This window comes from Nycticebus coucang, chromosome 8, assembly GCF_027406575.1.
Source record: "Nycticebus coucang isolate mNycCou1 chromosome 8, mNycCou1.pri, whole genome shotgun sequence".
Lineage (NCBI taxonomy): Eukaryota > Metazoa > Chordata > Mammalia > Primates > Lorisidae > Nycticebus > Nycticebus coucang.
In genome coordinates this window covers 33250464-33277486 of record NC_069787.1, presented here as the reverse complement: position 1 = coordinate 33277486, position 27023 = coordinate 33250464, and the positions used below count along the sequence as shown (strand labels likewise).

The 27023-nt window shown below is 40.5% G+C and overlaps 1 protein-coding gene and 1 long non-coding RNA gene across 21 annotated transcripts in view; one reads left to right on the top strand and one right to left on the bottom strand.

Annotated features, from left to right (window-relative positions):
- The window catches only part of MAGI1 (membrane associated guanylate kinase, WW and PDZ domain containing 1), a 705209-nt gene that overhangs the window by 317526 nt on the left and 360660 nt on the right, over positions 1-27023 (bottom strand). The gene's annotated exons all lie outside the window — the stretch shown is intronic.
- LOC128592581 (uncharacterized) lies at positions 2476-6825 on the top strand. The gene is made up of 3 exons (XR_008381935.1): positions 2476-2585; positions 5151-5212; positions 6176-6825. It is a non-coding gene; the product is annotated as an uncharacterized LOC128592581 (long non-coding RNA).

The window sequence follows — 27023 nt, the reverse complement described above, 5'->3', positions numbered from 1 at the left end:
TTGAACCCGTCACCCTCGGTATATGGGGCCGGCGCCTTACCGACTGAGCCACAGGCGCCGCCCTTTATTTTTTTATTTTTTAGAGACAGAGTCTCACTTTATCGCCCTCAGTAGAGTACTGTGGTGTCATAGCGCACATTAACTTCCAACTCCTGGGCTTAGCCCATTCTCTTGCCTCAGCCTTCCAAGTAGCTGGGACTATAGGCACCCGCCACAACACTCGGCTATTTTTTTGTTGCAGTTTGGCTGGGGCTGGGTTCAAACCTACCACCCTTGATATGTGGAGCCAGTGCCGTAGCTACTGAGCCACAGGCACCACCCAATTCCCTACCTCTTTAAAACTTTCCATTTGTTGTGAGAAGAGTGCCAGCTGCCTCATGACGGCCCCCGGGTAGGAGGAAGGGGAAAAAGAGGTAAATAAAATGATGCCAAGTACCATTACTCTTAGATCGGTCTGGATTGGGCCAGAACAGAACAAGATAAGAACTAATGAGCTGAGCTGTCATGAGAAGAGATAGCCAGCTAAGTGCTGTGACAAATTGTTTTACTTATTCCTTAGTTGCCAGAACTGCTTTATGTGACCTTTATGCTACCTATCTGCTAATCCACTAAATTGCAAGATTCAGTTCTGTAAAAGGGGTCATTGTGACCTTGTCCTTGCTTTTTGCTTCTTTTGCCAACTTTCTTTTTCCTTCTAATTGCTAACTTTCAGCCTACCTGTTTGTTCCTTTGCCAACTTTCAAACTAGAAAAACCCCAACTTCAGACCCCTCCATGCTCTCTCACTTAGTCTGCATCAGACTTTGCTGAGACAGTCCACGGTTAATAAAAGACTCCTTTTGGAAACTCTAATTTGATTCAGTGGTCCTTATCTCACACCATAACATTTTTGGAGGCCCCAGTGAGATACCTGGGTTGTTTTTTTTTTTTTTTTTTTTTTACCCAGGCAACAGGTGCTGGTTGTGGCTGGGTACGTGGGCTGGGCCCCACTCAAGGGGAAGGCCACTGAGAAGATGTTCACTCAGCCCCAAGTGGAAGGCCGATCCATGGTCCCTGCCCCAACCTGCCAAATTAATAGACTAATTCTGGGCACTAACTGAGTCATCTGGGCTGAAATTCCTTACCAGTAAGTCTGTTCTGGGAACCCTGGAGGCTGGACGCAGCCATAAATTGGGGGTCATCTGTCTGTCTGCAGTGCTGATCTGTTCTGGGACACCCAGAGGCTGGACACAGCTGGCTGGATATAGCCAGAATAGGGTGTTTGCAGCCCTTTATTAGACCTTCTGGTATCAGCAGTCCTTTGGACTATCCAGATTTGCAGACTAGTCCTGTTCTGGTATTTGCAGTCTTCATTGGGTTGTTCTGGTTTTTGCAGTCGACTGTGCTGGTTCTGGTTTGTGTGTCTTTTGTGTGTTTTGAGTTATGTGTATGTGTCCCTGTTAGGCTATTCTGGTATAGCAGTCTTCTGGACTGTTCGGATCTGCAGGCTGGTCCTGTTCTGGTATTAGCAGTCTTCTGGACTGTTCGGATCTGCAGGCTGGTCCTGTTCTGGTATTAACAGTCTTCTGGACTGTTCGGATCTGCAGGCTGGTCCTGTTCTGGTATTAGCAGTCTTCTGGACTGTTTGGATTTGCAGGCTGGTCCTGGTTTTGTGTATTTTGTGTTTTTGTATGTTCTGTGTTCCTGGTTTTGTGTATTTTATGTTTTTGTATGTTCTGTGTTTCATACAAGTGAGAGAGTGAAAGAGTTTAGATGTGATTCCACGTCCCTGAGGCTACGGAGTCCGAGTGGGCCTCCACCTGTGGTTCCATGACTTTATCATACAGTTTAGTGGCAGGCCCCTCAGGGCGACCTGGAATGGGGTTTATATATGTCTGCCTATGCCAAGACAGAGTTTTCATCCCTTCGGGGACAGACCTATGTCTCTTCTGCAGGTTTGGATATCAGGAAACTCTAGGAATTTCATCCTGTGGAAACTCGCCTTTTACCTTCTTTCTCTTACGTCTCCTATGTCTCCCACTGCCTTCAACACCACTTTCCAGGTGAGGGTTGGACTTTACTGTACTGTGTTGCTCTGGAATCTTAGTCTGTTTGGCAGCGTGCTGCACTGACTGTTTTCTATCTTTCTTACATGGCCCTTTAGTACTTCTTCATTTTATCTTGACATTGCAGTGTAAATAACCCACCTGCGTTTGGGACCCTCTCTCTTTCTGGCAATTAAAGAGTTAACACAAAGTTTGTTAAAACTGTTCCTCTTTTTGGCTGCTAAAAACTGTGGTTGCTATGTTATGAATAGCTTGGAGATAAGGTGCCGGCACTCAGCATAAGACCCAAGGTCAATTACTCATTTGGAACTAAAGAAAAAAAAAGAGTCATCTTTACTTTCTGAAACAGCAGCCACGTGACATTACTCTGTTTGGCTTGTATACCTCCAATCCTCAGGTGGCCTCCAGGAGCGGGGTAGAGTGTGGTCCCTCTGAGGGGAGGCACCCCCTGGAAACATCCCAGGGTCCCCAGAGAACCTGAAGCCCTCAGGAGACTGGCTGATGATCACTCCTAAATACACCTGTGAGTCCACCTCTGGAGGTAAGCCACTTTAACACCTATTTTTGGCTCGTGTCTGCAGATGTTAATGTAACTATTAATATTATTTTTGTTGTGCCTATTTGTTATGGATTTTTGTGAAGATATGTAACTGTTTGTTGAATTCATTTGTTTAATTTGTGTAGAGCCCTTAGGAACCTCCAAGGGAGAGCCAAAGAGACAGGAACTTTGGACAGGGACCCCGGGTTCCTGGGCTATTGGCCTGTCCGGAGAACAATCCAACCAGTGGGGAACCTCAGCCCTACTAGCCTGTCAGGGGCTCCCAGAAATGTGTGTCAACACCCATCACCAGAAACACCATTGAAATGAAAACGGAGATACAATCAACCCTGGGGGGTGTTAGATCACCCACAGGCCTGTTAAAAAGTATAAAAGAGTTTAGTAAAATGTTCCCTAGAACTCAACATTTTATGGGTTGAGGCAACTGAGTTCTTGCCAGCAATTAAAGGTTCCTTCCTCTATATTGTTAGTATAAGTGTCTGCCTGTTTTAATTCACTGTTTTCTTGCAACATTCTGGTTTCCCTGATGGGGGTGCTCCCCAACACCCAGACTGATGCCATTCCTTAAGAGCCCTCCCGTGCTGATTACATGGAGATGAGGGCTTTAGCTGAGTGATGGGGAGTTCCCAGCATGGTCCTCTGTGACAGAAGCTCACCAATAGAGGAATGAACAAACAAGGGAAGAGCGGGCTCTGACAAGGAACCTGCTTTTGTAACTCCATCTCTCAAGTAGAAGGTAAAATACAACCTCCTGTGTATTCTGTAACTTTTTGCCTTTGGAAAATAAAGTTTAACTACCCTACCCCACTGTTTGTATGGAATCTTAAGGTTAAGTTAAACACCTAACTCCTTTAGCATCACAGACTTTTAGAGAAAGTTGACTGAAACTTTGCATACAATTTTCTTTTTCTAAGTTTGGAGTTAAAAAAAATAAATAAAAGGAACCAGTAAATAGGGGAGAGAGAGATGTGTGAAAGACGTGGGTATAAAGACATACTTTTGGTAAAGAAGGATAAAAGAAAGGAAAATGGCATTGTATAAGGAAAGAATCTTGGGTCATAAATTTGTCCTGAAACAAAATGGTTGTTTAAGAAAGTGAAAGGCAGGGCCAATGTTAAAGAAAGTTTAGAATATTTGTAGATTGTGCAGATTAAATTAACCTCATAAAAGGGAACTGGAGTTTACATGTGATCCAGTTAACGATGTATTTCTTCTAAACTCTTTAGGCTTGTAATCTTGTTTGAACAAATGTTTTAAACTTCTGATATCTGACAAACCTTCCAAAGTCAAAACTAAATTTGGAGCTCAGCACCTGTAGCACAGTGGTTGCGGCACTGGCTACCTGCACTGAGACTGGCAGATTCAAACTCAGCCTTGGCCAAGTAAACAACAACAACAAAAAAGAAAAGCACAACTCTGAATTTAGTCTTTTTGAAATATTAAAACCACTGAAAACCTGAGGAAAACAAATTAAACTTACCTGATTTATTAAAAATTTGGGGCTATGCCTGTGGCTCAATGGGTAGGGCACCAGTCCCATATACCGAGGGTGGCAGGTTCAAACCTTGCACCAGCCAAATTGCAACAAAAAATAGCTGGGCGTTGTGGCAAGCGCCTGTGGTCCCAGCTACTCAGAAGGCTGAGGCAAGAGAATCACCTAGGCCCAGGACTCGGAGGTTGCCGTGAGCTGTGATGCCACAGCACTCTACCAAGGGCGATGGAGTGAGACTCTGTCTCAAAAAAAAAAAATAGGAAACATTGTCAAATATGAAATGGTAATTAATTTTGCATGAATTATGATTATATGCATATTCCGATATTATAAGACATTACATTAGTCTGTCCTAAAATATAAAATATTGATCTGTCTTAATGTATATTATCAGTAATAATTTTATTTAATTTAATTTATCTAAAAAAGAGAGAAAAGAAATATTAAGAGAGACTGACAAATCCTCTTGAATTCAAATTCCTAATGTCTTTGGAAATTAAGTACCTTTGAACTAAAAACAGACTTTTAGAACTTTCATTGGAAAGATAACACGTCTATACGTATTGCTAACCTAACTTCAAACAGAACAGAAATCAGTTACTTGGAACAAAGCTGATTTGTTATAGTTTTTATTTGAAATATTGCTGATTCTTTCTGTGTTGTTTTCCAGAAGAAAACCATTTTCTATCTTTTAAGCTATTTATAGATTTCTAAGCAATATATGTACTTATGAGCAGAATCTGAAACATGTACTTTTCTCTCTTGTTAATTTCTCTGAAATTTAAAGGCCATTTGTAAGTGTTCTTAATTTCTGATAATACAGTTATTTGCATAAGTTCAATAAGAATCTGTTTTGTTCTATAGCACATAATGAAGGCACTGGTTATTTTACCAAGGCTTTGGCTGGAATAGCATTTCCAGAGGTGTCCAGATTGTGTTAAGGAATTGAGGTTGACTTTATAAGGCCAATAAAAAGCCCTTTGGAAAAACTGGTCAGATACCCATCAGTTGTGTTTCCTGATCTGTGATAAGTAACGAAGGTCACTTTCTGACAGGTCTGGGAATCGAAATGTGCTTGGGAACCTCAAGAGAAGAGGAATTTACCCACTGCATACAGGTATCTAATGGCACAGACCTGGGCTCTGAAAGGCTTGAAGTCCAGCCGAGATCCTTATAAAAAAATTCCAGCAAAGCCAATTTTAAAGGAGAGCCTAAATAGCTAATAATTAATTATTCTTACTGCATTCTATGCAAATAGTCAAACCCAGTATATTGAAGATACAGTTTATTTTAGCAACTAAGTTGGTAATTTGTCTTTGGTGGAAGGGGAAATCAAAGAGAGAAAAATAATCCAAGAAGAAAAGAGGCTGTGGCCCACCTGTATTAAATCCCAGCCTTGTCTGTAATGTCACCTCATAAAGTGAGACATAACTGTTTTACTAAACCAATTTGTTAAATGGAACTTAAAAGACTGGCCAAAAAGTATAGAATTATATACAGTAGTTATATTTACTCTGAAGCCTTAAGACTCAAGGAAGGTTGCCTGTTGGCCACACTGGAAAAATTTGTGCAGTATTAAATATTATCTGCTGTATCTAAATGTTATCCAGAGAAATCATCCCATGGTTTTAAGTTGCTACTCTGGTTTAAATTTGACAATGAAGTAGCCTTCATAACTGAAGGAATGCAAATAATAACTAAAACTTTGGGTATCACCTGGAAACTATATGTAACCTATAGGCTTCAAAACTTAGATAAGGTAAAAATGCATAAACAGAACCAGAAAAACAGAAATTAGTAAACTCTACCAGGAAGCAAAACTTAATTGGATATGGGCCTTGCCACTGGTGTTGTTCAAAGAGGCCTCTGTCATCCTCTGCAATTTAGCAGGGACTCCTAAAAGAACTGAAAGAGACTAAATTAAATAGACGAAAACCCTAGAAAGTAGCAAGAAAAATCTTCACTTGAGTAATTAACTATGTTCCGTTTAGTCTTTTGTGTCCATACATTCTTTCTCTCTGAAAAAAATCAAGGAAATTAAGTCTAGATCCACGATTAGAGCCTATTCCCCCCAAACCAGGGCAGAAAGAGCTTTATACCATCATCCTGACTACACGCACAGCAACAAGAATGGAAAGAATCCTCACCTGGAGTCATCACAGCTGGCTAAGTAGAGCTCCACTGTCCCATGAAAGGTAAAGGTAACTTTTGAGACAGCCAACATGCCCTGCTCCAGTCACATACTGGAAGCTGGCTGGTCAACGCACAGCTGAAGCCTGAGGAAACTCCTCAAGGAACTTATCTGAATTGGACTTTAAACTGAACTTTGGGAAAAGTGGGGAGGAATATCACACAGGGAAAAGTAAAAACTTGTATGTATATTAGTCCACCACCCTGATATAACTGATATACATCTCTGTATAGCTAAGTAGGCTCTGCAGCTACAGACAGAGAACTTTAAAATCCTAACACACCAGATGAACAAAGATTCAAAGGAAGTAGAAAACTCCATAACTCGACCAAAAACATCCTTAGCCTCACTAGCTGAGGTAGTCTTACAAAATCCAAGGGGGCTGGATCTTCTGTTTCTGAAGCAGGGAAGCAGGCTTCTATGTGTAACCCTGGGAGAAACGTACTGCTTTTACACTACTTTAATAATCCATGAGTAATAAGAAACAGCATGTCACTAGTAAGAAAAGGGTTGCAGAGAGAGAGGAGGTGTGGGCCAATTGACAGCTTAGTATGAAAAGATGAAACTGGTCACCTTGGCTGACTACACTCCTCTCTGCATTAGCAGAACCCATTGTGCTGTTCCTACTGGGACTAACACTAGAACCTTGTGTTATTAATGCTCTCATTTCTTATGTCCAAAAAGAATACAGATAGTGAAACTCATAGAATTATGTGCACACTATTAACATATCCATCAAGATAAGAATGGAACAATGATTTGATTTCTCAAAATCAAAAGGGGAGAATGAGATGGGTGCCAGCTGCCTCATCACCCCCATAATAAGATGGATGCCAATGGCCTCAAACCACCCCCCGGTAAATAAAATGATGCCAAGTACCATTACTCTTAGATGGGTCTGGATTGGGCCAGAACAGAACAAGATAAGAACTAATGAGCTGAGCTGTCATGAGAAGAGATAGCCAGCTAAGTGCTGTGACAAACTTTTACTTATTCACTAATTGCCAGAACTGCTTTATGTGACCTTTAGGTTACCTATCTGCTAATCCACTAAATTGCAAGATTCGCCTCTGTAAAAGGGGTCGTGACCCTGTACTTGCTTTTTGCTTCTTTTGCCAACTTTCTTTTTCCTTCTAATTGCTAACTTTCAGCCCACCTGTTTGTCCCTTTGCCAACTTTCAAATTAGAAAAACCCCAACTTCAGACTCTTCAAATCAGACTTTGCTGAGACAGCCCCTCAGTTAATAAAAGACTCCTCCTTGAAATTCTAATTTGAGTCGGTGGTCCTTATCTCACCCAATAACAGTTGTGTGCCTTTACTGTGTACTATTACATTAACAACCAGGACAATGTACAGATAGCATTAAAAGATAACCAGAGTTACTAATACAAGTATAAATAGTGACTTGGAAATATACTTCCTTTAGACTCCTGCTCAGGGTAGATTTTATGGTCATCCCCAAATGTCCAACAATCTTTCTCTCTAATACGAAATTCCCCAAAGGCTGTGCCACTGAACAAAAGTCAAGTAAAATGCTTTAGGAGAAAGATTTCTGTGGCAGGTGAGTTTGGAAAATGCTGCTTATTGTAAAACCCTATAGACACTCCATCACACATTAGCATGGTAAAAGCTCCAAGAAGCTGTGGAGGAATGAAACATGTCAAAAATATGTTTCACTGGGCAGTTCCCAGATGTATTTGACCCTGAATTTCCTTTAAATATCTATAAATTCCAAGGAACAATGTTGAGAAATGTTATTAATATCTTGGTGGTAGAGGCCACCACTAGGGCCCTTTCCACACCGCAATGGACCCTCTGTTGCTCCCCACTCTTAAACTTCAGTTAAGAATTCATCACGGGTCAATCACAGAGACAGCCTGGGACTCCTTCAGAAACTCACCAGCTGCACCGTCTGCTGCATGGCCACTGTCAAGGTCTACTATGGAAGGTGATGACTACTGGGTTCACCCCCTGATCTGCATGAAAATATTCATCCCAAACTAGGTGAAATGACCTAGGTCAAGCCTTCAGAAAAACTTACAATTATTCCATTAGGAGAGATGAGCAAGGAAAAAAGAATGTTCTCATACAAGAAAAATGGCATCATCTTTGTTCACAGCGAGTGAAAGCGGCATTCCTCTACCCAGAATGAGAACAGAAGGAAAAGGTCTTCAAATTAAGACATTTTCATTTTCAAAAGGCATTCATCTAAATTATTTGGTGACATCAGGAGGGCTCCTGTGAAGAAGAAAGCAATGAGCTGGGCCATGAGGGACAATTCAAAACCAGACAAGAGGGACTGGTATGTGGGTGTATGTGGTGGGTGGGCCTGATGGGAGGGGAAGGTTTCAAATTGGTTTAATCAGAATAAACAAATGTAATGCAGAGCTAAGAGTTTGGTTCATCAGGATTCCACGATGGTCGATTCTTGTGAGAAAACGAGACAGAAGGTAAAACTTAATTATACGTTCTGAGGCCATCAGAGACCTTCCTGAGTGTGAAACATGATGTATGCTTGGCACCAGGTGAGGAAGAAAGGATGGCAGGTGTGAGAGAAAAAAAGAGAGCCCGAAGGAAGGGATGTCTTCTCATGAGTAAGTCTGGACTCTTAAAGAAGAAACCTATTTTAAAGACCTCCCCCCCACCTGCAGCTGAACATGTGAGTAGGCTAGGGCAAGAGATTTTCATCAAGTTTTTATATGTACTAATAGCTTGCTTCTTGTGTGATTTTTTTTCTCTAACTTAAGGAAAATTTAAATTAGTAACATTAAATTTTTGTAAGAGAAAATAGTATAAATGATGTTGAATTGTAGGGCATAAGCTCCAAACCCAGGCTGCTTGGGCCAAATGGCCCTTGCATTTCAAAATTACTCCCAGTTGAGAATCACTCCTATAAATTAAGAGAAATAAAATAGAAGAATTCTTAAATCTGGCTACATATTAGAGATGCTGAGGGAATACTCTTTAAAAATAAGATTACCAATGTAGTTATCAACCCCTACCACTGATTAAGAGAATCGGAGTCCATTCGAGGGGTCCAGTAGAATAGTCCAGGAAAACCTACTAGTCATTTGCCACTAATTAATTATGTCATCTTGAGAAAGTCACTCGTCCTCTCTGTGCCTCAGAATGCTTATCTAGTGATTTTGAGCAGGCAGAGCTAGATGACGTGTCAGACTTTTCCATAGCTAACTGCCCAGTCTGTGAATCCCCCAGACACCCATCACTTCCCTCCTAACCAGTTTCCATTCCACACTGCACACAGTGGGTCCAATGCCCAAAGGAAAAAAGTTTGGACAACTCCAATCTTCATATAATGATGAGGAAATCTGGCCAAAGACAGACTCCTTTAGAGAAATACAATCAATTCATCACAGATACAAAACTGGACAGAATTAGTGCCAGCAAAAGGTTGGTTTCCATTTCACACCTGAGGGCAGTAAAAATTTAATACCAAATTGGAGATGCTATTGTCCCATTATGCAAAGTAGCTGCTGTATCCCTGGGTACAAAAAAAAAAAAAACCCAAACCAGTATTACCACAAACTGAATTCCCTAGAAATCTTGACTCAAGGTGACACTGGGATGTGCTCATGCTTTCAGACTCATAAAATCCTTTCTTGGGCAGTGCCTGTGGCAGTGCCCCCAGCAAACTGCAGCAAAAAAATAGCCAGGCATTGTGATGGGTACCTGAAATCCCAGCTACTGGAAGGCTGAGGCAAGAGAATCACCTAAGCCCAGGAGTTGGAGGTTGCTGTGAGCTGTGTGACACCACAGCACTCTACCAAGGGCAATAAAGTGAGACTCTGTCTCTACAAAAAAAAAAAAAATCCTTTCTTGATATTTATGTAGTCAAATGCCAAAGAAAAAAGTTGGGATTATCTACACTGTAAGCATGTAGGCTTTAATCTGAAAATCCCAGATTCTACCCCCAATCCAACAAAATTTCCCTTCCATGGCAAGATAGTACACTTCAGAGAATCAAATTATCCTTATTATAACTGTACATGCTAATTAAGCCCAAAAGGAGAAACTGCTGAAGATAGGTGATCGCTTACAATTTTTTCTTTGCTTTTACCATTTTGTGGATAATCTGCAGGTTACATGAGTTTAGGTCACATTTATTTTATACACCCATATGCAGAAATAAAATGAAAATGATTACATTTGAAAGTACTTAGGTTCTTAAAGTAAAAATAAGAATAACGGTTCTTCAACAGTTCTTCGATAAGAGGGAAAACTAGGAGAACATTCCCATGAGAATGCTAAATAGGGGCGGCGCCTGTGGCTCAAGGAGTGGGGTGCCAGCCCCATATACCAGAGGTGGCGGGTTCAAACCAGGCCCTGGCCAAAAACTGCAAAAAAAAAGAATGCTAAATAGAAGAGGATCTGAAAAGGGTAGAGAAGGAGATTTCCTGGATTATGCGACCATAATACAATTCTGCTCAGAACTGATCTCAGAGGAAACAGGTTTTTAACTATAACTCAAATCCATTCCTGTTAGCTGAAAGAGCCAGCACACTGTATGAGGGGCAGGCCCTATGTACTATATAAGTGCTACAACATTTTGATTTTCTTGATGAGTATGGAATTATGGAAGAAGGGAATCAACTGATGTTAAGCAATATGCCACCAGGCCATGATCTAATATGACAAATTGCTTTCTGCTATCCACTTTTCAAGATAGGCTCTGAAAAGCTGAGTGTTAAAAAATAGTTACTCCTAGGCGGCGCCTGTGGCTCAAGGAGTAGGGCACCGGTCCCATATGCTGGAGGTGGCAGGTTCAAACCTGTCCCCGGCCAAAAAAAAAAACATAGTTACTCCTAAGCCCAAAAGGGAATCATGTAAATAGTCACTAGCGCCATCTGTTGGCACAACACAGAGCTGCTGCACTTCTGCGCAGGCTTGCAAGTTTCTTGGCTCACTGAATCAAGATTCCTTGACTGAAGTTTTCCATGCGAGAGAGCATCTTGATACTATTATAAATGGCATAGTGCAGAAGTTCTTGAAACATTTCTTCTCATGTCCATATTCTTTAAATGGCCAATGAATGAATTTCTATTAATAATCTGAAGGTGAAGCTTAAAGTAATTGGCTCAAATTTTCCAGTGTCTCATATTTTATCTTAAAATTTCATATGGATTTTGTGCTGAACACTATGGTCATCAGTCTCTGTTTTTATGTAAAAAAAAAAATTTCAAATTGCTTACAGTTCAACTGCTTAACTTTTATCACCATGTATTCAGGTCCACTCTGGATACTTACAACCTCCATATATATTCTTGTCCCCGTTTGAGACAAACACGTAGAAACTCAGCTCGGCCTGGACACAGCATGCTGTGTGCCCACACTGAGCCTCAGCTTCCTTCTCCACAAGGTAAGGACCAAGCACAGGTTCTCTACGGGTGCTTCCAGCTGACTGTCTTTGAAACTATGGTCATTCAGATCAGACACGCACATTACCTTCTGCTCTGCTGCTCAGCCCTAAGTGCACATTCTTATAAAACAGAGGCACAGAAAACTGATAATTATATTATTTTATATAGTAACAACTAATTAAATTAAGTGTTATGAATAGACATTTCCTGCTTCATCTACAGGCCTAAAAGCTTATATGGTCAAGGTGGCAGAATAAAAGCTTTCTTCTCCCTCATTCTTCTCATTAGCAAAATGCCTTTTATGTGGGATTGCTTCCTATTTAAACACACACAGCTGACTCGAGAAGGCTGGGCCCAGTAGTCAAGGGTGCCACAAAACGAGACACTAAAAACCTAAAGCAAGGCCTGTAATCCTAGCACTCTGGGATGCCCAGGCGAGTGGATCCCTTGAGCTCATGGGTTCAAGACCATCCTGAGTGAGAATGAAAATCCGTCTCCACTAAAAATAGAAAAAACCCAACCGGGCATGTCTTTAGTTCCAGCCACTCGGGAGGCTGAGGCAAGAGGATCTCTAGAACCCAAGAGTTTGAGATTGCTGTGAGTTCTGATAACACCACAGCGCTCTACCCAGGGCTACAGAGTAAGACTCAGTCTCAAAACAAACAAACAGACAAACACACACACAGAACCATAAGCAGTGACCATATTAAAAGGGGTCTCAAAAATGACATTAGCAGCCTGAGCAAGAGCGAAACCCTGTCTCTACAAACCATGAAAAAATCAGCCAGGCATTGTGGTGGGTACCTCTAGACCCACCTACTCAGGAGCCTGAGGCAAGAGGATCACTCGAGCCCCAGGTCCAGTGAGCTATGATAACAACACTACCCTCTGGTCCAGGTGACAGAAGGAGACCCTGCCTCCAAAAATAGCTTCGATTTGTCAGCCTGATAGCCAGTGGATTCTGCAAACTCCGACAAGCCCAACAAGATGATGCTCCAGCCCAATCTCAGCTGAGGAGCACAAGGCCTCCCATCAAGATTGTTGCCAGAGCTGAAGAATTCAAGCCCTCAGATGCATTTTCAAGAACAAAACCAGTCATTTTATTTCTCCCTTCTGTTCGCAGACCTTCCCAAGCCCCGGAGATGACTGTGAAGCTCCACATATGGGAACTACATTTTTGGGAGAGGGGCCAGGTATCAGCAGCTATGCAGCACAAGAACAAGCCTTTCTTTCTCTTTTTCTGTTGCAGTTTTTTTTCTGGCCAGGGCTGGGTTTGAACCTGCCACCCCCAGCATATGGGGCCGGCGCCCTACACCTTGAGCCACAGGCGCCACCCCCTTTCTTTCTCTTTTACTGACACAGTTCAACCTTCTCTAGTTTCTAGCAGCATCTATTTCCAAGGCTTTATGCTCTCAGACAAGTTTCAACACTTCCTTTCTCCTAAAGTCACTACCAAAAAGGGAAAAAAAAAAAACAGTGCCTCCTTCACCTTTTCTGTATTCCTACTCAGCCTGGCTCCAGGTGTTTTCTGGATTAAAGGTCACCCACTACGCAACCTGCTATTAATTCAGGACCTGGTGCACTTCCCGGGCACATCAGTAGTCCAAACGTATACTACAGCAAAACCTTCAAGTGATTAATCAGTTGCAAATCAAATATTAAAAATTAGGATTCATCTCAACACTGCAGCCCGACAGATGCATTTAGTGTTAATAAATACACTTCAAATTTCCTGCAGATATTAGAAAATGCATTCCCACTTTGCTTATGCTCCTGGTTCCTGATAGAGAGGAGGGAGGGAGAGCTCCATGGGTATTCTAGGGCCACACAAGAATACCCAAGTATTCAAGCAGTCAGCTCTGCTGGATCTCACAAGATAAGAGAACCAGAAATTAGAGGGAGATACATTTTGACCTGACGTTCTCTGATCTCCCCAAAAAAACTTCAGTCAGGCAGTCTGTCTCAATCACAATGTGTGGGTGCTGAGATTCATGAGGCCAAATGAAAATAAAATTATGATCTTCATTTATGTGGGTGACGGAAGGGTGGATGAAAAGCTCCATATGTTCCAAGTTTCAAGTATAATTTGAAACAGTAACGTATCAGCCTTAAAAACAGAACTTCCATGGCCTCTAAATTTCAAGAATAGTAGAAGATGCTTGCTTAGAACAAATCAATTTGGGAAGCCGCAGTCATCAATCTTAAAGTAATTTCAGCTAAAGCATGAACAGTGATTTAAAAATGAGGGGGAAAGTGCCAGAAAAACCCCACTTGAAGGTTTTAATAGTATATCATAGTAAAAATTATTTGTTAGGGAACTTGTGAAGAATACAACAAAGAAAAACTCAAGACAAACTCATATAAAATGGCAGCATAATGAATTCAACAATGTATTAAAAACGAACAAAAAATAGATCCAACCTGGATCAATTTGGGCTTAATTCAAAAATTTAAGGAAAATACAATAGAAAGATCTAACCAGGTGGCTCATTACAGTGGTACAGCGTTTAACATACCCCTAACTCATGAATTTCATCCATGTAAGCTGAGCAATAAACAAGGCAAAGGAAAACCACAATAATAACAAAACAGCTTACAATTATGTTTGACAAAAGATAGTTTTACAACACAAGCCAACCACTTTATATGGGTTCAACCAAAGAAACAAAGGTGTTTTCCAATACTGGAGAAAAAGCAGACTGAGTTGCTCCCACTGGGAAACGCTGGAGCAAAAATAGGGAAGATTTAATAGATTTTCAAAGGTAATTATGGCAGGACTCAATTTCTACCTTGGTTGACGACTTGAAGCTTTAATACCCTCTTCATGTCAATAGTTTCAAGAAGGAAAAAGACATGGTTATTTCAAAGCAGATAGTGTAAAGAAATCATGTGATGAACTTGAGCATGTATTTCTGACAAACTTTTAGTAAAGCACAAATATGTAGCAGTATATTTAAAAGTAATCCTGGGAAGCAACCCAAACACACGTGTATATGTGAACAATTACAAAACTGTGGTGTATCTACACAAAGCATTAAAGGGAAACGAGATGCACTTCCACACAGGATGATAAGGAAAGATGAAGACTGAAGGTCAGGATGAAAGATGCAAGCACATTTTTATCAAAGCCATAACATGTATGAATACATGTGTCTATATTAAAGTGGAAAAAAAAAAAGGAAAAGAAAAGATATACATTAAAAGTGGTTCGTTCTGAAAAAAGTAACTGAAACAGGGGCTTTTTTTTTACTTCACAAATTTATGAAATCTCAGAATGTTTTAATAAATGTATTTCTTTCATAATTTAAAAATAAAATAATAAAATAAATCTGGAGGGGAATTTATGAAAAACATAAAATTAGACAAGGCCAAAAAAATCATCCAGGAAAGGCTGGGGACACCATCTTCTTCAAAGAAGTGCTCCCTTTTGTAAGAATCTAGGGAAGGGGCTTGGGGCCTGTAGCTCAGTGGATAGGGCACGGGCCACATGTAATGGGGCTGGTGGGTCCAAACCTGCCCCGGGCCTGCTAAACAACAATGACAACAACAACAAAATAGCCAGGCGTTGTGACAGGCGCCTATAGTCCTAGTTACTTGAGAGACTAAGGAAAGAGAATCACTTAAGCCCAGGAGTTTGAGTTTGCTGTAAGCTATGACACTACAGCACTCTACCAAGGATGACATAGTGAGTGAAATTCTGTCTCCAAAAAAAAAAACTCGGGAAGGGTTCAGCAGAGGTCTTGGGCAGCCCAGTCGATTATTATAAAACCTGAGTGGTGCAAAGATGCTTCCTTTTATCTACCCCCTTCTCCTCATTCTCACTTCAAAGCCCAATCCATTTGTTCTTTCCTCAGGAGCTATAGAAAACAGATGGTTACACCATTCTTTGAATCTGTCAGTGAATCACAAAAAACCAACAGTGCTTTTCTGGAGGGACAATTTTGTGTTCAACAATACAGAATGACATATCCCAGTTTGCTCCTGACACACAAGCACACAAGACTTCATTACTAATGAGATATTCATAGGAAATTTACCAGATACATTTAATTTAATTCAACAAGTGTTAATTCAATGTTTCCTGTGTGCTTGGTGCATGGATTTTATTATGTGCAATTAGGGGCCCTTTAGAAGTTTAAAATTTTATGCTGGTGAGAGAAATAAAATGTTGCGAAAAAGGCAAATAATTCAGGGTAGCTTAAGAATAACTAGGAGAATGTGTACACAATATTATTTTAGAACCACTAACAAGATCTTTAGAGTTGAGACTAGGCTAAAAAGGGTAAGTAAGGAGAGAAAAATGTTATGACTTTAAAGAAAACCTATTTACTATTTTTATTTATTTATTTTTTTTTTTTTTGAGACAGAGCCTCAAACTGTCACCCTAGGTAGAGGGCTGTGATATCACAGCTCACAGCAACCTCCAACTCCTGGGCTTAAGCAATTCTCTTGCCTCAGCCTGCCATGTAGCTGGGACTACAGGCGCCCACCACAACGCCCAGCCATTTTTTGGTAGTAGTTGTCATTGTTGTTTGGTGGGTCTGGGCTGGATTCGAACCCACCAACTCTGGTGTATGTGGCTGGCGCCTTAGCCACTTGAACTACCGGTGCCAAGCCTTATTTATTATTTTTAAATTTTACCTTGTATCACTTTTTATTATTTACTTAAATATATCTTTTGATATTTACTATTTGCCAACAAGGGTCAAGCCAGGAGTATAGCAATGTGGAGACAGGAAGATTATGTAGCCTTCGCAGTCACCTTACAAGATGCTTCCCAGTCACTAAGGCAGCAGGGCTGGTCGTTGGCTTGAGGGTAGCAGCAAAGACAAATTAAAGACTTGACGTGGCTCTGTGACAGAGTGGCAAGGTTTAGGTCTTAAAGACAATAGGAGATTTTCATGTAACTCAGCAGTCCCCAACTAGGGACCAGTTTCATGGAAGACAATTCTTCTAAGGATTTTGGGGGGGGATATTTAAGGATGATTCAAGTGCATTACATTTATTGTGCAAAACTGAACACAGATTAATTATTTATAAGATAGTATTGCCTTTTGTCTTGCTTCTTCCCTCCCTACACCTTATAGCTTGGTCCAGTGTGAGAGTTTAGTGGCAACTTCCCCCACAATTTGTTTTCTTTGTTTTGCTTTTTGGAGACAAGAGTCTCACTTTGTCACCCTCAGTAGAGTGCCGTAGCATCATAGCTCACAGCAACCTCAAACTCTTGAGCTCAAGCTACTCTCTTGCCTCAGCCTCTCGAGTAGCTGGGACTACAGATGCCCACCACAATGCCCGACTATTTTTTAGAGATGGGGGTCTCGCTCTTGCTCAGGCTGGTCTTGAACTCATGAGCTCAGGCAATCCACCCTCCTCAGCCTCCCAGAGTGCTAGGATTACAGGCGTGAGCCTCTGTGCCCGGCCTCCCCAACTTTTTCTCATTTTTCTGTATCTATGTCAAAGGAAAAACTCCTTATATACCAAGTGAAACACCTCTGCCCAACCCCGGTCTACAAAGGAATGCATTAAATCAGAGCACATGCCACAGATGAGGGAAAAAAATCCAACACTGTATTAATCACTGGTAGGTTGTGTGTATTTCCCTCCTATTAAAAATTACCTACTTCTACAGTAAAGCAATAGATAATATTGTTGGCGGAATTAAATCAAATGTCACTGCTGACAAAACAAGTGTTACTTGAGATCAAGGAAAAACATAACGGGATTAAGAGAAACAAACGTACAGATGTCCTTTGGTCCTAAGTAGAGGGAACAGATCAGGTAAGGAATTGACATGTCCTGGCCTCCACTCTGTTCTTGCACTTTACGGAGCCACACGTTCATATTTGGTTGCACTGACCCTAACCCACAGCTTTCCTGACAAAATGCAGGAAGCCCAGGGCCATTTTTTTTTCTCTTTTGCTCATCAGCACTGCTCTTTTCAAATTTTGTCAGCCTGCTATGCTCATGCTCCTTGAAGAAGAAAATTGTTGACTGGTGTGTCATCTCTCTCTTATCCTGAAACTCAATAGGCTCCTGAAAATCTGCAAAATTCTACACACACTTATTCTGGGGATTTTGAAAATCTTTTACTTGTTTCAATTTATCTGCCTTCTAAGATAGCTATTTTTCTGTCCTCATTGACACTCAAATGAATAATTATGAATCATCCAATCTTCCAATTTGAATAATGAGCTTAAATCAGGCGTCCTCAAACTGCGGCCCGCAGGCCACATGAAGCGGTGTGAATTGTATTTGTTCCCGTTTTGTTTTTTACTTCAAAATAAGATATGTGCAGTGTGCATAGGAATTTGGTCATAGTTTTTTTGTTTTACGCTATAGTCCGGCCCTCCAACAGTCTGAGGGACAGTGAATTGACCCCCTGTTTAAAAAGTTTGAGGACGCCTGGCTTAAATAGTGACAGAACCCTTTTCTATTCTCATGTTCCACGTGTTTGGTTTGTTCCTCCTCAATAATGTTGTTTAATTTCTCGTCAGCTAAGCATATCTTTGGACTAACAAAGCAGTTTTTCCTCTACGTGTTGTCATTTCTGCAGTGAAGCTTTTCTGTTTACCTGTTTACTTCCTTTAGCTCAAGAAAAAAATAATAATAAATGTACTATAGTCGCCTGTCACAAATATTCTGCACTTGCGCCGTGTTTGATGTATGAATTACATACGATGAGCCAGGTCTTGAAATCCAGTGACTACTTCATCTTAGGGCCACCCCTTTACAGGCACCCAGGGTGATAAGAACTGTAACTGACATTTCATAGGGATTCTTTGATAAATCTCAGGGAAATCCACCTGCCTTGGCCTCCCAGAGTTACAGGGTTATAGGTGTGAACCACTGTGCCCAGACAGAAATTTTTAATAATCAAGGGTTCTGGTTTGTGAAATTACTTCCTATTTCCTATAAAATCATGTGAGTTTCAATAATCTTGAATTTGAGGCATGCTTACTAAAAAAGGTACTCTCAGACTTGAATGCTGATACATCTTGAGTAATTGATAAATGCACAAATTTATAACTAAATTTTAAATGTCACACATAACTCCTACTTATGCTGGAAACAATATAGTTTCAAACACTTCCTAAATACATTTTTAAGATATCGATTCAATAATTCAATTTTTTGCTTCTAAAATGACATTTTTTGACATTTTGATACTTGAATTGCTGGTATCACTTACATAGTTAAAAAATAATGCAAAAAAAGTCTATACCCAAGAAGGTAAAGTGATAATGCTACTCTAATCTTGTTTTGCCCGTGGGAATGTTATACTTTCCTTAAAGGCCCCAAGGCTAACCCTAACCCTAACTCCTAGAGTAGGAGGTACATGTGCCTTTTAAGAAAATGCCTCACTTTTTCCCACCTTCACTATACTCTCCAGAAAGAAGCATATTGCAATGCCTGGCCAGAGTAAGGGATATTTTACTGGTATCCATGACTGTGAGATCTCAGGGCTTGTTAGAGGTTTGAGAACATGAGATTGCAGAATCACTCATATCTTCTTAGTTTCCATGAAGCTGGCTTTGGCAGTGACAAGGGCTAAGACTGCCGTAAGATGAAGGCATGCCCAAACAATGCTCATCTTTTGGGCTTCTCTCTTCTCTTGTCAAAGTGGAATGAAGGCATACAAAGTTCGTACCGAAACAGTAGAAAGATCAGTTCTCTTTCTCTCACCCCAAAGTTTTTTCCCTTCTATGTATAGAGATAAGGTAGAATAGAATTCTATACAAAGAGGCCTTACGTTTCACTTTTTTCTTTAGATACTTTCTGTTCTTCCTTGAAATTAGGTGAATTAGGCAGTATAGATCTGGCATCTCCTTGGCTTCCATGCCCTTCCCCAGCCTCACCTAAGCCAAGATCTCCAATGGGCAGCAGCCAAGAGCAGGTCTTCCCCAAGCGGGAAGGCGCCGTTGCTGACTGTCATTCCTTCTTCCCTTCCTGTACATTTGTCTCTGATTTGAGGGTGGTAGCACGATGGTTTGACATTCAAACAGAACACTCTCGAGAGTAAAAGGGGCACTTTACCCTAACAGTAATACAGAGTGACTCCGGGACACCAAACATAGAGAAAATAGGAAATTATAGAGAAATAGACCTTAATTTATAAAATAGTCATTACAAAATTTTAAAAAGAGACACCCAACATATAGGTAATATTTTATAAAATATTTACCCTGCATAATGATATTTTAATAATTACTAAAATAATAATAATAGATAATACAGTCACAAATGCTATTACAGCATTGTCCCAGAAAAAGATGGCATAAGCTTATTTCCCACAATGGAATGGAAAGATTGGATATTTGAGTGCGGGCTTTGATTTTGGCCTGCTTTCAATTTTTTTTTTTTTTTGTAGAGACAGAGTCTCACTTTATCGCCCTCGGCAGAGTGTAGCTCACAGCAACCTCCAACTCCTGGGCTTAGACGATTCTCTTGCCTCAGCCTCCCGAGTAGCTGGGACTACCGGCACCTGCCACAATGCCCGGCTATTTTTTTGTTGCAGTTCGACGGGGGCCGGGTTTGAACCCGCCACCCTCAGTATATGGGGCCAGCTCCCTACTCACTGAGCCACAGGCGCCGCCCATCCTGCTTTAATTTTTAAGACATTCTGGCAAAGGAGTTCTCCAAAGGTGCATGGATCCAGACCTACTTACTCAGGATTGGCAGTGGGACTTAGGGACACAGCATCTATATTCTTTTTTTTCCTGCAGTTTTGGCCAGGGCCAGGCTTAAACCCGCCAACCCCGCTAAATGGGGCCAGCGCCACCCAGCATCTATATTCTTGTACTTTGATTTATCAGTTGTGCATAAGTATTTCAGGGACTTGGAAAACAAGAGCAGGGGTCCTCAAACTGCAGCCCGTGGGCCACATGAGGTGGTGTGATTGTATTTGTTCTTGTTTTGTTTTTTTACTTCAAAGTAAGATATGTGCAGTGTGCATAGGAATTTGTTCATAGTTCTTTTTTTAAAAAAAAAACTATAGTCCAGCCCTCCAACGGTCTGAGGGACAGTGAACTGGCCCCCTGTTTAAAAAGTTTGAGGACGCCTGACTTAGGGGCTCTGTGGCCTATTGGCTAAAACACCATTATAGATACCTAAGAACAGCCATTCCATTATTTATGACACTACAGATAATTCTAAATTCTTTCTTCTTGAATTTATCCTTTATCTCTTCTAAAGAGCTGGGTCTCATTCACAAACCATAATCTAAAAACATCTGCCCCAAATAAACCATTCCCTTAATTCCATTTCTCATTAGATTCCCTAAAAAGTAACAAAGTACCTATCTGCTACTAAAAGATAAAATTATTTTATATTGCCATTATTTAGAATGTGAGTTATATCATTTTTACTCTTAATGAACAGCTCAAACATTTTTAAGAAAAAAAACCTCTTCATATGTTTATATGTCCAACTGGGACAGACATTACAATTTAAACTATCATTCTGCTGTCACATTGTTTGCAGACATTTTCTACAGAAGATAACCCCAAAAACTTTGTTTAAATAAACACTAGCAGACCCACTGCACTTACATTTATGCTCAAGTTTACTGACCTCAGTGCAAAGGCAAACAATAGACCCACAGACGGTAAGTGAATAATTTCCATCTCTTCATCCCCATTCTCAATCTGTACCTAAATCTGAGGAAAATGGAAAGACCTGGAAACTGCATGCCCAAGTCAGTAGACTACACAAAGTCAGAAGAAGTTCCTGGGAAAGTGTTGAAGCATTTAGTGAGTTTAAGTGAGTATAAATAAAATCACCCACATTCACATTTTTTAACTTTTAGGGTTTTCAGAGATATAAAAATTAAAAAAAAAAAAAAGCAGGACTGCTTTTTCCTTTAGTAAAACATGCTCTCAAGAGAAAACTAAAAGAATAAGTCCAGGATTAAAAATTAACATCATAGGTTGGCAGGCAAAACCAGAAAAGGAGACTGAGTAAAAATAAGCAACCCAGCCCTAGACTAGCTAAAACAATCCTACAAAGAAGAATAAAGTGGGGAGAATCACTCCAGCCAATGTTAACATTACATAGCTGCAATAATAAAAACTGTGGTATTGGAAGAGGGTTAGACATATACGCCAAGGGAATAGAACATGTAAACCAGAAATAGACCTAAAGTATGCCTATCTGATTTCTGACAAAGACATTAAAGCATTCAGTGAAGGAAGGACAGTCTTTCAGCAGGGGGTGCTGGATCAAGTGACATTCATAGGCCCCAAAATGGACATTGACTTACCCTTCATACTTTACATGAAAATTTACTTTACTTGGGATGAATCACAGACATAAATATAAAAGGTAAAAATACAAAATTTTTAGGGAATAAAAAATGAGAGAAAGCTTTCAGACATAGGGCAGGAGTTACCAGGTGTGATACCAAAAGCATAATCCTTTAAAGGACAAATGATAATCTGAACCTAATCAAAATTTAAAACTTTTGCTTTGTGAAAGCCCATGTGAAGAGATTAAAAAATTAAAAATATAAAAAAAAAACGACTAATGGGTAGAACACCCAAAGTTTTTAAGGCAATGAAAAAACTATGTATGATAATTTAATGGTGGGTATACATTTTTCTAAACCCACAGAATGTTCATTGCCAAGAGTGAACACCAATGTAAACGACAGACTGGGTGGTAATGACGCGTCAGTGTAGGTTCACTCCCGATGCTGGGGGATGTTGACAAGGGGAGGGGGAGCCATACGTGTATGGATGTCTCTGTACCTTCTTCTGAATGTTGCTGTGCACCTAAAACTGCTCAAAAAAAAGTTTTTAAAATACAAAAAAAGACACAGATGACAAAGATATAGTATCCAGAACACATAAAGAACTCTGAAAAGTCAATATTAAATAAATAAACAATCCAAATAGAAAATGGGCAAAAGTGGCCAGGCACATTGGCTCATGACTGCAATCCCAGTACTTTGGGTCAGGAATTCAAGACTAGTCTGGGCAACAATAGCAAAAAAAATTAACTGGGAGAGGTGGTGTGTGCCTGTAGCTGCAGCTACTCAAGAAAACTAACTGCCTGAGCCTAAGAGTTCAAGGCTGCAGAGAGCTATGTCATACCACCACAATAGACTCTAGGCAAAAGACTCTGAAAAAACAAAACAAAACAAACAAAAATGAAGAAAATGGGCAAAAAACCTGAACAGACATTTGACTAAAGACAATATACAGGGGTTAAGTGCATGTAAAGATGTTCAACATCACTAGGCATTAGAAAAATGCAATTTAAACCACAATGAGATCATTTCACACCACTAGAAAAGATAAAAGGGGCAAGAGAGGTAGCTCACACGAGTAATCCCGGCACTCTGGGTAGGTTGCCTGAGCTGGAGCCAAACCCCTTCTCTAAAAATAACTGGGTGTTGTGGTGGGCACCTGTAGTCCCAGGTAATTGGGAGGGGGGCGCAAGAGAATCACTTGAGCCCAAGAGTTTGAGGTTGCTGTGAGCTATGATGCCACAGCACCCTACCAAGGGCAACTGAGTGAGACCTTGTCTCAAAAAAGAAAAAGAAAAGGAAAAAGAAAAAAAATAAATAAAGGAAAATAGCGGCAATACAAAATGCTGAGGAGCATGTGAAAAATCTGGATTATATTGCTGGTGGGAACATAAAATGTAAGATGGTACAGCCACTCTGGCAAGTAATTTATAAGCTTCTCAAAAAACTGAACATTCAACTAACAATTGCACTCTTGGACACTTATTGCAGAAAAACTCACGTGTACAACAATCTGTACACAAATGTTCACAGCAGCTTTATTTACAACAGATAAAAAGTAGAATCAGCCAAGTTGTCCTTCAACAAGCAAGCTGTCAAACCATGGTATGTACATATCATGATTTATAATACAAGTTAGCAATAAAATTTTATATATTGCACTAATATAAAATTTTTGAAATGACAAAATTATAGAAATTGAAGACAGATTAGTAATTCTCAGGGGGTGAGGGAAGCAGAAAGGAAGTGGAGGTGGCTACAAAAGGGATCCTGGTAGTGTTGGAACCTATTAGGTAGACACATGTATATGAACCCAAATAGGAGACAAAACTGTACGATGTAAACACACACAGATCTGCATAATGAGTACAACTAGGGAAATCTGATTGAGCTTCCTGGTTGTGATATTATACTACAGTTTTGCAAAATGACACCACGAGGGGAAAACGAATTAATGATAGAAGAGATCTCACTATGTTACTTCATAAACTGCATGTGAACCCACCCTGATCTCAAAAATCCCCATTAATGAAAAGAGTGCTAAAAACAAGTGTGCATTAGATGTACACTTTGTAAGAGAAGTGAACAATACCCCCATACAAACCCAGCAGGACTGTTCTAATTTGGGGAGCATGCACTTGTCTATTTCTGCATAAAGGCAAGATGAGGAGGAAATTCTTGTTAATGGCTATCATTTCTGGGTAGTAGCATTACGCATAATGGTATTGCCTTTTAATTTTTCTCTTCAAATTTTTAATTTATTTTCAAATAGTCTCTAATGATTGTCTTGTTTTCATGTTCCAGTGTTATTAAAAATGCTCGGTATCAAAAGGAGGAAAATGCATCTCCTATACACTTCATGTTAATCAGGAAGTCAAAGGTTGTAGCTTGCCTGGCAACTAACTTTTCTTCAGTTAAGAAACTACCTGAGGTAGGCGGTGCCTGTGGCTCAAAGGAGTAGGGCGCTGGCCCCATATGCCAGAGGTGGTGGGTTCAAACCCAGCCCTGGCCAAAAACTGCAAAAAAAAAAAAAAAAAAAAAAAAGAAGAAGAAGAAAGAAAAAAGAAACTGCCTGAGGTAGCCATGTTGAATTTAGAAGTAGTCATGCCTTGAATATATACATTTTATATATATATATATATATATATACATGCCTTGAATAAATACATTTTTTATTCAACTAATAAAACCCACTCTATATATTGGTGTTTTTGGTCAATACCATCAGTTTCTATTTTTGCAGTAATTCTTTCAGTGGGACTACAAGTGTAGAACTTAGAGGATTATGTATCCCTGAATAACTGCATACCAGCCCTTGCTGGGAGAAGCCAGTGGTCTATGACACTGGAACCCCAGGGTTATTGGGGGACACAGAAACTAAGCCGGAAAAATACAATCTAGTATACAGTTACTAGGAAGTTAGACATTCTTACTTTCCCCCCAAGTTATCTCCATTTGCTTCCAATTCTTCACAGCCCTCTATTTAACACCCTCTCGCAGCACGGTGCAAAACAAATCTGTCAGCTGCAAATATGGCCATAACGTCTTTTTCCCCAATTACTAAGGAAACAAAATGAACAGCAGAGAAAACTCCTCCAGAAAGACCATACTGCTCTGCTGTCACCCTCTGTGCAATGACTGTGACTCTCTACTGGAGATTCTGTGGATCCCGCCCTGCTCATGGGGTAATTTACCTGGATAAATCAGGGGTAGTGACACCACACCTATGACCCATTCCCATTTATTGGCCCTTAGATTCATGGGTTCTTGGCAGATGTGTATCTCCTCCTGGAGAGGAGCATTTTGAAAATGTGTTCCCTGAAGACAGAGAAGAAAGGGATTATCAGAGCATTAGGAAGCAAGCCTGGGATTTGGTAGGCAGGGCCTCAAAGAATTGTGCTAAGACAGCATCACTCAGGACTGTCCCAGGTACAGTAAATGAAACACCAAGAATCTGAGCCAAGAACTGCGTCATTTCACATATAAATGCAAAGTACAATGTTATAGTTTAGAGGCTTGGGGACATGCTGAATTATGTAACTTTAGAAGTAATTGTTAGTTTGTTTTGACTGCAACTTTTTTTTTTTTTGTAGAGACAGAGTCTCACTGTACCGCCCTCGGATAGAGTGCCGTGGTGTCACACAGCTCACAGCAACCTCTAACTCTTGGGCTTACGCGATTTCTTGCCTCAGCCTCCCGAGTAGCTGGGACTACAGGCGCCCACCACAACGCCCGGCTATTTTTTTGTTGCAGTTTGGCCGGGGCTGGGTTTGAACCCGCCACCCTCGGCATATGGGGCCGGCACCCTACTCACTGAGCCACAGGCGCCGCCCTGACTGCAACTTTTTTACTAAGACCTACCATTTCAGAAAACTGCCTCCCCCATGGCGACCAATGACACCTGGTTTCAGCAACCATTCAATGCATGGCAGCCATCACTTTGACAGTTGACTTAGTCACAGGGATTCTATGTATAGGTATAAGCAGCTGACTACTTCCTTAATTCTTCTAGAACCTTGCTATTTAAAGTGCATCAGTACTGGCATCAGCCGGAGCTTGTTAAAAATGCAGAATCCCAAGCCCAGGAGCAGAGCTGCTGAATCAGAATCTGCATTTTAACATGGTCCCCAGGAAGGAACGTGCTGCCCTGGTGACCTGTGCCCAACTGTGTACTACACACACCGCACTATGCACCACTTTTATTATTATTATTATATTATTATTTATTATTGTGTTACTTTCATTTTATTTATTTTCCATAGATTCTATTTGAGCCACTATGTAACTTTAAAAATCAGGTATATTGGGTGGCGCCTGTGGCTCAAGGAGTAGGGCGCCGGTCCCATATGCCAGAGGTGGCGGGTTCAAACACAGCCCCGGCCAAAAAAAAAAAGGAAAAAAAAAATAATCAGGTATATTAATAGCATGTATTATTTACTAATTTCATTTAAGGAGAAAGGAAAACATTACAAATATTTATTACAAAACAGAGAGGAACTGAGTTGAGAACTACTAAGAAACTTCACACGGCCAGCTCTTTCTGTAGCTTGACTTTTCTACACTATCCCTAGCTCCAGAAAAATAAATGAACCGCAGGTGACTGCACAAGAAATAAATATGAGTTTTCCTTGATTATTATTTTTGCACCCCAAATTGTCCTTATTGAGGCAATGTGACGCTATGTCACTAAAACATGGCATCTAATGCAATTTGCCTCTCACAGATGGAACCATTTGGAAACACATAATCCCTCTGAGACCCAGATAGCCGTGTCTCCAAGAGAAAACAAATGCTCCATGAATGCTCTTCTTGAACAGTCGTTTTATGTGCTACAGCGTTCCACCTACTGTCTCTCATAAAGAAATATGCCTTCGTTTTTATCAAATAAGGTTTTGTCTTGAATTGAAGTAAGGATAAAATCGGATTTTCCCAGGATATAATAAAATGGACCTAGGTCCTCTATTCCCACCAGCCAGTAGCTCAAACGCATTTCACCTTCCAATTCACACTCAGCAGCCTCTCTCCTAAATCTTTCTCCTTTGCTTCCCTATTTCAGTTAATGATCCCTTCACCCACCCCTTCAAAAAAAAAAAAATGCATCCCAATTTCCTA